Below are 10,071 nucleotides of genomic sequence, written 5' to 3' on the forward strand. Positions count from 1 at the left end.
ATTCTCCTAGTTTCTCTTACTATTTCCTTTATTTTAGCCTCTTTTATGTTTATGAACACTCTTGTTAATTTTCCTTTTCATTTAATGTAGTTTAAGTTTTATGTCCCTTTATTGTTTAATTGAGTTGTTGTTATTGTTTCCTTGCAATTGGGTAGTTGTAGATTTTATTATTCTTGCAATTTAACATGCTTTCCTTTTATACCTTCCAAGTGTTTGACAAAATTCTTGGTTGGATGTTAGAGTAGCTTTTTGAGCATTCTTTGCTTGGAAAGAGAAATTAGGTAATCTTGAGTCATTAATACCCAACTCATGTTGGTGATTTAGAGTTGTTAGTTAATATTGTTTCCATTGACTCTAATCTCTTGCTAATTCAATTAGTAAGTTGATTAGGACTTATGGATTGAGATTAACTAGTCTTATTTGACTTTCTCTCATGTGAAGATAACATTATACCTTCTTCCATTTTTGGAAATTACTAAATAGGTTAGCTCTTGTTAATCATTGTATGATAATTGATGACTAGGATAGAAAGCCTACATTCTCAATCCTTGCCATGAATGACTCTCTTTATTACTTGCTTTATTAGTTGTTTGCTTTATTTTCTTGCCCCTTTTTACCAACCCACTTATTGGATACCATAACCAATAGTACACACACCTCATTGCAATTCCATGAGAAGACGACCCGGGACGAATACTCTTGGTTATTTTTATTGGGTTGGACTTGTGACAGCCAAAATTAAACTTTGATTTGAGGATCGATTGTCGGTTTGGGCTATGCTCACAACGAAATTATTTTGTTAAATTCCGAACTGGTAAAAATCTTTCATATCAAGTTTTTGGCGCTGTTGCCGGGAAATTACAATGTGTGCTTGTTATTGGTTATTGTATATATGTGAATATTGTGAATATGTTTGCCTTTTGTTTGTTTGCTAGTTTTTTCTAATTTTAGGATTTGGTTTTCTTTGTTTCTTGTTAGCTTTTGTTTTCGTTTGCTCTTGCTACTATGAATTTTCACCCCTTTGGCTACGTGTTTGGTTCAAATTATGTTGTAGGAAATGAGAACTACAATGACAACATGCATTAAGGATGGAACAATCAAAGATGGGAGGAGCCTCAAGCATTTGATCGACCTTCATGGCAACAACCTCCACCAATGTATTATGATCAAGAACCGTACCACGATGCATACCAATCTAATCTGTGTGGTGACCCTTGTTGTGATTGTCAACCACAACCACCATATACATATGACCCCTTCCCTCAACATAGCCCTCAACAACCTTACTCACAAGCCCCATACAACCATTCACCTCCATATGATCCTAACCCATATCCACCATACCAACAACCATATGAGCCATACTTAAAGCCACCACTATGCCAACATCAATATTCTCAAGAACCATCAATCCCATATACATCACCTCCATATCCTTACCAAGATGAACAACCTTCCAATTATAAAACCTTTTCCCCAAACTATGAACCCTCTCTTCCACCCACACCTTCATTGGACCAATCTCTCCAACCCCTAATGTAAGAACAACAAGAACTTCTAACTCATTGCTAAAAGCAAGGGGAAGTCGTGGCTAGCTTAACTGAAGTGATGAGCCAATTGGCATCATTGTGCTCAACTATCCAAGATACCCTTATTGTTAAATATGGAGGATTAGTTGAGAAGCACAATGAGAAAGAGAATTTGGAGCTTCAAGGTGAAGAAGAGGAGGTGAAGCAAGAATTGCAACCAAGAGAGGAAGTTAAGTTGAGTGAGCTGGAAGGAGCGGTTGAAGAATTATGAGAGGTTGATCAAGAATTAGACTCAATCATTGATGAGTTCTTGTCCTCACTAACAAATCACCTCGAAGATCCTATTGAGCCTTCTTCCATTGAGCTTGAGAGTAATGTCAATGAGGGTGCGCAACCTCCAAAGCATAGGATGAATGACGAAGAATTGGAAGAAGGTGAGCAAGCAACAAATCTTCCTCTTGATGATGATCCCACACCAACACATGAGCCTTTTGAGATTGAGGAGTCTTCTCCCATTAAAATTGAGGTAGATATTGAGATAAGTTCCACATTACCTCCAAGTTGTGACATGAAGGATGGAGATGAGCTAGAAGAGGTTAGTGAGGAAGTGATTGAATGTGAAGAGCCTTGTCAAGAGGTGAACTTGGAAGATGCTTGTCTAGAGGTGGAGGTAGTCAAGGAAGAGCACAAGGGAGTGGAGCTCACATTGTCAAAGTTGTTGGAGGCCTCCCTTCCTAAGTCACCATCATCCTTTACACCATTCAAGCGGGTAAACCTCATATCCCTTAGCTTTCTTATTCCACTTGAATATGTGTTGCTTGAAATGGATGGTCAACTTAGAGCTCTTTGTGGCATGAAAAGCAAGAAGGAGTTGTTTAGTGGTTGGCATTATAAATCTAGGCTCATTACGGTTGAAAGCTCAAAATTGAGGAGCAAGGGTTGGACTAGTGCTCAAATGGATGGGTCTAGGAAGTTGTTTAGAAGCTTAAGTGAGAATTCCAAGGCTAAACCACCCAAGTAGAACAATGATTATCGACTTGAAGACGGGTGTAGAAAAAATATTTGGGATCCCGACATTGATAAACCCCAATTTTGTGGTTTATCTTGTGCTTAATTTTGGGGATTTTGTCAATATTTTCCACACTTATTCATAGAAATTGTATGGTTTTGTGTTTCCTTCCTAATTTTGCTTCTTGATTGAAAACATGCTTATTTTGCCTTAAAAATGCCATATTTTGATCCTCTTCTATTACCATTAGATGCCGTGATATGTTTGTTGAGTGATTTCAGAGTTTATAGGGCAAGAATGGCTTAGAAGAGAGAAAGGAAGCATGCACAAGTGGAAGAAACATGAAGAAATGAGATTTAGAGAATTAGCTGTGACGTGCACGCGTGGCCCACGCGCACGCGTGGGTGCAAGAAGCTAGGAATGGCGCGCGAGAGTGACGCATTCACATGAATTGGCAAAACTCCCATCGATGCGTACGCAAACCTGATGCGTACGTGTGGATCACGAAACTTAGACGACGCGTACGCGTGACCGACGCGCACGCGTGACGCCCAATACGTGACCTCATTAATGAAATTGTGGCTGGCGATTTCTGAGGAGCTCCAGGCCCAAATTCAGCTGGATTCTGCATGGAAAAGACCCAGGAACTCTAGGGGAAAGGTGGGGATCATTCATTGTACACTTTACACACATTTTGAGCTAGTTTTTGGTTCTCATGTTCTAGAGAGAGAAACTCCTACTCTTCTCTAGATCTAGTTTGATTTGATCTTCCCTTCTTGAAATTCTGAATTGGTTTTGTTAATCTTAGTTTTAATTACTCAATTCGAATTCTCTAGTTTAATTTTATTTAGATCATGTGTTTGAATTTTGATGTTCTTGTTATTTTCCCATTTTCTTCTCACTTTATGAATTTTTTAGATCTTGAATTCTTACTAATGTATTGATGTTTTCTATGATTCATAGTGTTGTTTGAGTTATTTTCTATTGATAATTTTTAGTGGGTGCTTGTAGTTTTCAATTAATTTGCCATTTGAATATGTCTTCTATTAATGCATACTATGTGTTTGATGACATGTTTCCTTTGATTATGGAGTGGTTTTCTTTACTCTTGGCCTAGGCTAAGGGGATTGGGTAAACTTGAGTCATTTGGGTCTAATTGATATGGTGATTTGAGAACCCTAGTCGTCAAATTGATACCCATTGACACCAATCCATTACTAAGTCAATTAGTAGTTGGATTGAGACTTATGAGTTGAAATTGACCAAGCCATGTAACGTACTTCAAGCTTAGAAGTAGACATTATACGTACTTCAAGTATAGAGGTAGATTTAATGAGCTTAGTTCCTCATAATTGTCAAGATATGGTTATTAGACAAGGATAGTGATTCCAATTCCCATGCCTAGCCAAGAGTGCCTTTTATTATTCATATTTGAAACCCAAAAATCCCAATTGTTAGTTCTTGTTGTAGCTAGTTTAGTTGTTTACTTAGTCTTAGAATAGAAGTAGCTTATATGTTCTCTTGCTAGATTGAAATTGCTCATACTTAGTGTTTCGAGGGTTACCTGAAACTGGGAGGTCAATCTCGAACGAGATCTTCTGGTTTAACTAGAACTGCCGTGTTCGACTTGTTGGGATGGCAGGCACTGCTGGTCCTCGTCACCGGAGGGGGGTGGTACCTGCAAGAGACTACGATACTTAAGTCAGCACAGGCTTTAAGCAGGTTTTTTTTGTAGAAATTGGAATATATGTTATACCTGGGTGCTCCAGTGTATTTATAGATAATGATTGATGACCTTCCTTTTAGATAAGGTGGTTATCTTATCTTATCTTTTCGGGAGGATGTCTTTATCTTTTGGTCAACTGCCTTCTAGTGGGTAGTGTCCTTTTGTTCTTGGACCTTCTTGGGCCTCTATTGCGGTCTTCCGACCTCTTTGCAAAGAGGTTGGTAATAAACCAACCTTCCAAGAGGTCGGTTTATTTACCTTGGGCCAACTCGGACCTTGTAGCTCGGACCAATGTATGAACAGTGTCCCTGCTTGAGCTTCGACCTTCCTATGAGGCCGTGCTTTTAAGCTTTGACCTCTTTAGGAAGTCGTGCTCAAGCATCTCGCTCTGGCGATGTCCGGTCTATTTCTTTTTGTGCGAGTTTTAGCGTCTCTTGAGTGCCATTTAAGAATGCGGAGCATTTTTTACCTTTACTGCGGCATTGCTTTTGAGGGCGTCAGTTTCTTGGGAACGTGCGAGCGTTTTTAAAGCCTATTGATTGGGTTTTTATTCATCTTTCCATTTCTTTTTGCTCTTTTTCTTTGTTTGAAATCAAAGAAACTTGGATTTTTCAGTTCTTTCTTTAACCTTTGTCTATTTTGTTTTCATTCTTCTGAAAAGAACGCTCTCTTGCCCAAAACTTTGCCCCAAGCTATTCTTCTTTCTTTGAAGTTTTGAAGCTTTCATTTAGACCATTCGTGCTATCACTACGCATCTGTCACTGTTTCTCGTTTTCCTTTGCAGGTTGGTGCTTTCCTTCATATCCTTTTTCTCGTGTTTATGTTTCGTTCTTCGTGTTTTTACTGCTGCATGCTTCCTTTTTGCACAAAGTTTTGATCTTGCTGAGCTTTATTTCAAAAAGGTCAAATATTTCTTGGTGATTATTGTATGCCTTTGTTTCTTCAGAGTAACAATCTTTTTGGAATGCTGGTGTTTGGGTTTCTGTTTGCCTCTTTGTATTTTCTTTTGTTTTGAAAGGGTTAGGTCTTTTGCTTTTCTTTTTCTGCATTCTGCTCTATTGCCTCCAAAGGGTGCCCCTGGGATTTTGGTGTTGATCTCTTTTTCTTTGTGTGAATTCTGGGGTGCCCTTTTGTTGCCATACTTGTTGCTTGTCAGTCGTTTCTTCCTTTTCTATTGCTGTCCGAGTTGTTTGGTAGTGACCAATTACATTTTCTTGCTGTAGGTGTAGTTGCTATATGTCTTCTCGTAAGAATATTGTCGAGATGTCTACAAAGATCCCAGCTAGTATGGCCGATTGGTTAGATTCCATAGTCCTGATGTGTGTCACTGTGGCCGACCCAGAATACTGTGAGAGGCTTAGGATATTTCATAGGGTTTGTGCGCGTAGAGAAGACGAGAAAAACTATGAATTGGTGTCGCTTGATCCTGAGGAGAGAGTTAGTTTCCCTCCTTTAGATCAGACAGAGTGTCCTTTCTTTTACGCTTATGACTACTTCTTTAGCCAACTAGGTATTACCCTTTCTTTTACTGCTTTTAAAACTGAACTCTTGTGCAACTGTAATGTGGCCCCTTCACAGCTGCAACCGAACTCTTGGGCCTTTATAAAAATTTTCCAGTTGTTATGTCAAGAACTAGGTGTTCATCCTTCCCAGCACCTTTTCCTCTATCTGTTTGTGCTGACCAAACCGGGAGTGGCCAAGAAGAAGGCTTCTTGGATCTCCTTCCGGGCTACCCAGGAGAGAAAGGTTTTTTCTATGTATGATGACTCGTTTCATGACTTTAGCAACTATTATTTTAAAGTCCAAGATGTGCAGGGTGCTAACCCTATCTTTCTGGAATGATGAGCCAACCTTTCCTTTGTGGTGGCAAAAAGACCCTGTAGTCCTCAAATATCCTTGGAAGAGTTTAGATGAGGTAGAACAGGCCTTTGTGCGTGTTTTAGAGGAGCATTGGGGGGAGCCTCCTCATATGAACACAAAGAGATTTCTAGGGGATACTTCCCTTCTCCTGTCCGGGTTAGGTAGCATCCAATCTCTTTCTTGTAGAAAGTGTTATTGTTTGTGATCTTGCCATTACCCAATGTATGACTATTTTGCTGGCTTCTTTTCAGAGATGGTGTCTTCTTCTGATTGAATGAAAGCTTTTCGCAAGGCAAAGAAGGCAGTGGCTGCCCAGAACTTGTCAAGGAAGACTTCAGAGGAGGGTTTTTCGGGGCAGATTCCTCCAAAGAAGCCGGTAATTGAGTCTCAGGGGCCAAGGAAGATCATCCAGACCACGCGAGTTCGGCTGGCCTCCTCTAACCCGCCTCATTCATGCTCGAGTGCTGCCTCCTCTCCTACTGCTACTGGTCCCCCTCCCAAGAAGGCAAAGATTGTTGGAAATTATAATCTGAACGAGAAAGAGTCTGATGGTGTGGCTTTTGCCACAGAATTGATTGCTTCTTATGGTAAAATTGATAAACCACTATTTTATGGTTTATATTGTGTTTAATTGTATGGTTTTATCATGATCTTTATCCACTTATACATTAAATAAGCATGCATTTATAATTCCTTCCTAAAGTTATTGTATGATTAAAAACTTGCTTCCTAGGGACTTTAATTATATATTTTATTTTTCCTTTATTCCATTCGATGCCGTGATCTGTGTGTTAAGTATTTCAGGCTTTACAGGGCATGAATGAGTTGGAGATTGGAGAGGAAGCTTGCAAAAATGGAAGGAACACAAGAAATTGAGGAGATGACCAGCGAGAAGTGACGCGGTCGCATGGATGATGCGACCGCGCGAAGAAGAGGAAATCGCAGTGACGCGGCCGCATGGATGACGCGACCGTGCGGCATGGAATAGCACGAGTGACGCGGCCACATGGATGACACGACCGCCTGGCAAAGCAGGAAGCCAAATGACGCGGCCGCATGGATGACGTGACTGCCTGACATGCGCGATCTGCATAATCTACAGAATTGCTCGGGGCGATTTCGGGCCCTATTTTGACCCGGTTTTCGGCCCAGAAAAGTAGAACATGCAGAAACCAACAACAACATTCATTCCGCATAGTTTTAGTTTTGAGATCTAGTTTTCCTCTTCTCTAGGTTTTCTCTCTATATATTCATAGTTTTTAGGATTTGTTATGTTCATTGTTTTTGCATTGGGATATTGAGAAGAGTTATTGCCTCATCAAGACTTCGACACTCTAGTTCATTTTCTTTACTTGTGTCTTACTCTTCCATGTTCCTTAATTTACTTAATTTTACTGTTGGATTATTTTAGCATTTATTAATACAAGAATCACTTTTATTTTTGATTAATCTTTTGATCATTATTTATGATGTCTTTCTTTAATTCCTTTTCTTATGTTATGAATTTTACATTTACAATGAGCGAGTAGTCCCCTAACCTGATGGGGAGTTGAATGAAAGAAACCCTTGAAGTTGGGATGCTCAAGAGAGAGATTGTAGTTGGGTTTATTGTTGGATTGCACTCTAGTCACTAACACCAATCCTCCCCAGAGCGGATTGGAACTTGTGGATAGAAATAGCATTCCAACTTGTTTAACTTTCCCTTACTTAGTGAGGGACAACTAAACATAATAATCCCCAATTATCAATTAATCTTGAGAGTACTGCAACAAGAATAGGGCTTCCAACTAATCAACTCCCAATCAAGGCTTTCATTTAAATTTATATAAATTCTCTAATTTAATTTTCTGCCATTCAACTCAAACCTTTTTGAAAACATCTGATTAATAAAATAGCACACTTTTCTGCAACTCGTTGGGAGACGACCTGGGACTCATACACCCAGTATTTTGATTTCAATTTCTATGACACCCTTTTTAAATTGATAAAGCGGATTTCTGGTTGGTTGAGAACTATACTTGCAACGCATATTTTATAATCATTCTTAACTCGCCAATTTCCGCCCACATCAATTTTTGGCGCCGTTGCCGGGGATTTGTAATAGAGTGCTAAAGTTATTAATTGGAATTTATTTATTTGCATTTTATTTAATCTTGCTACTATGAGCTGCTTGTTTCCTTCGTTAGATGACACATTTGCTTCCTGATCCAAGCTTGCTAATATTCGATCCTGTGATTGAAAGAACTATTTCACGAATAAGGCAAGCTCGGCGTCGGTTAGTCCTCTCTGAGGGCGGATCTGAAACGTCACCTGAGAAAGAAACCAGCCTCCGTTCTACTGATTTGGTTGTTTTACGTGCAGGTAACATGGCAGCAGCCAGGAGAGTTACTATCTAGGAGGCTGGAGCCCCTGATTTTACAATGCAATCATTTCAAGCGCATCACCCAGCGGTGGCTACAGACTTTGAAATAAGGACTGCACTGCTCAATTTGATGCCCAAGTTTCATGGCTTACCTGCTCAAGAGCCTATCAAGCACCTGAGAGATTTTCAGTAGCCTGTTCTACTGTCAAGCGTGATGGTGTAGATGAAACTTCAATTTTGCTGAAAGCTTTCCCGTTTTCTCTTGTGGGGAAGGCAAGAGAGTGGTACTACACTCAACCAGCAGCAATTGTATCCAACTGGGATACACTGAGAAGAAAATTCTTGGAAAAGTTCTTTCCAGCTGAAGTTACTAATAAAGTGAGGAAAGATATTTCCATGATTATTCAGGATGAATCCGAAACTCTTTATGAGTACTGGGAGCGCTTCAATAATCTTCTGGAAGCTTGCCCCCACCATATGATTGACAAGCTGGTGTTACTCGGTTATGTCACACAGGGAATGAGGCCCCAAGATAGGACCACATTGGAAAGTGCTAGCAATGGGTCTATGAAAAAGTACAAGACCACTGATGAGGCATGGCAATTAATCAGTGACTTAGCTGAATCTACTAGGAATCACAGGCAGAAACAAGGCCGTTCAAAAGCCGTTGCAGAAGTATCTTCTAGCAGAGAGACTACTGCTTTAACTCAGAGTATCTGTGAAATGACCAACTTGCTGAAGCAGATGCAATTGAATCAACAATAAGTTCAGCAAGCTCAACCTTCTCCACCACAGCAAAACCAACAGTTAGTCCCACAGAGAGTTTGCAGAATCTGTGCTGATTATAGCCATTATACTGATGAATGTCCGCAGCTCCAGCATGAAGACAACACCGTGGCAGCCACACATAACTTCTATGACCGCCCCAACTAAGGGTACAATCAAGGTGGCAATTACAACCATGGATGACAAGACAATTCTAACCAGAATTGGAGGGACAACAACAACAGGGGAGGCAGAGATAATCAGGGAAATCAGAGGTGGAATAACAACAACAACAGGCAGCAGAATCAAAATCAGCCTTACAAAGCACCTCACCTAAGGCAATCCCAAGGACCACAGAATACCCTATAGCAGACCTCTCAACTTACCTATCCTTCTTCATCTGCTAATGATGACTTACTACAATCTATGGATCGGAGACAGCAGACCATGGAAAATAATATTAATGCCACTCTAAATGGTCTGAACGCTACTTTACAAGCTCTTGTCTCCCAGATTGGATCAATGACTAACTCCAATAACCAACCTTCGAGCTCCAGTGGAATTCCCTCTCAACCATTACCCAATCCCAAGGGTGGTATTAATGCCATCACCCTAAGGTCCGGAACCACACTGCAGGAGAGGAACCAGGAGGAGCCAAGCCCACCAGAACACGCCTCAGCTGAAGAGGTAGTGGAAATAGAAGATGTTGAAGAGGAAGAGGACATACAGGACATAGCTGAAGAAGAAGTGCAACCACATGAGGAAGCATTAAAAGGCGTAGACACTGCAGAAGACACCACTCCTATCCATTTCCACAACT

Source organism: Arachis hypogaea, chromosome 16, assembly GCF_003086295.3.
Source record: "Arachis hypogaea cultivar Tifrunner chromosome 16, arahy.Tifrunner.gnm2.J5K5, whole genome shotgun sequence".
NCBI classification, from domain to species: domain Eukaryota; kingdom Viridiplantae; phylum Streptophyta; class Magnoliopsida; order Fabales; family Fabaceae; genus Arachis; species Arachis hypogaea.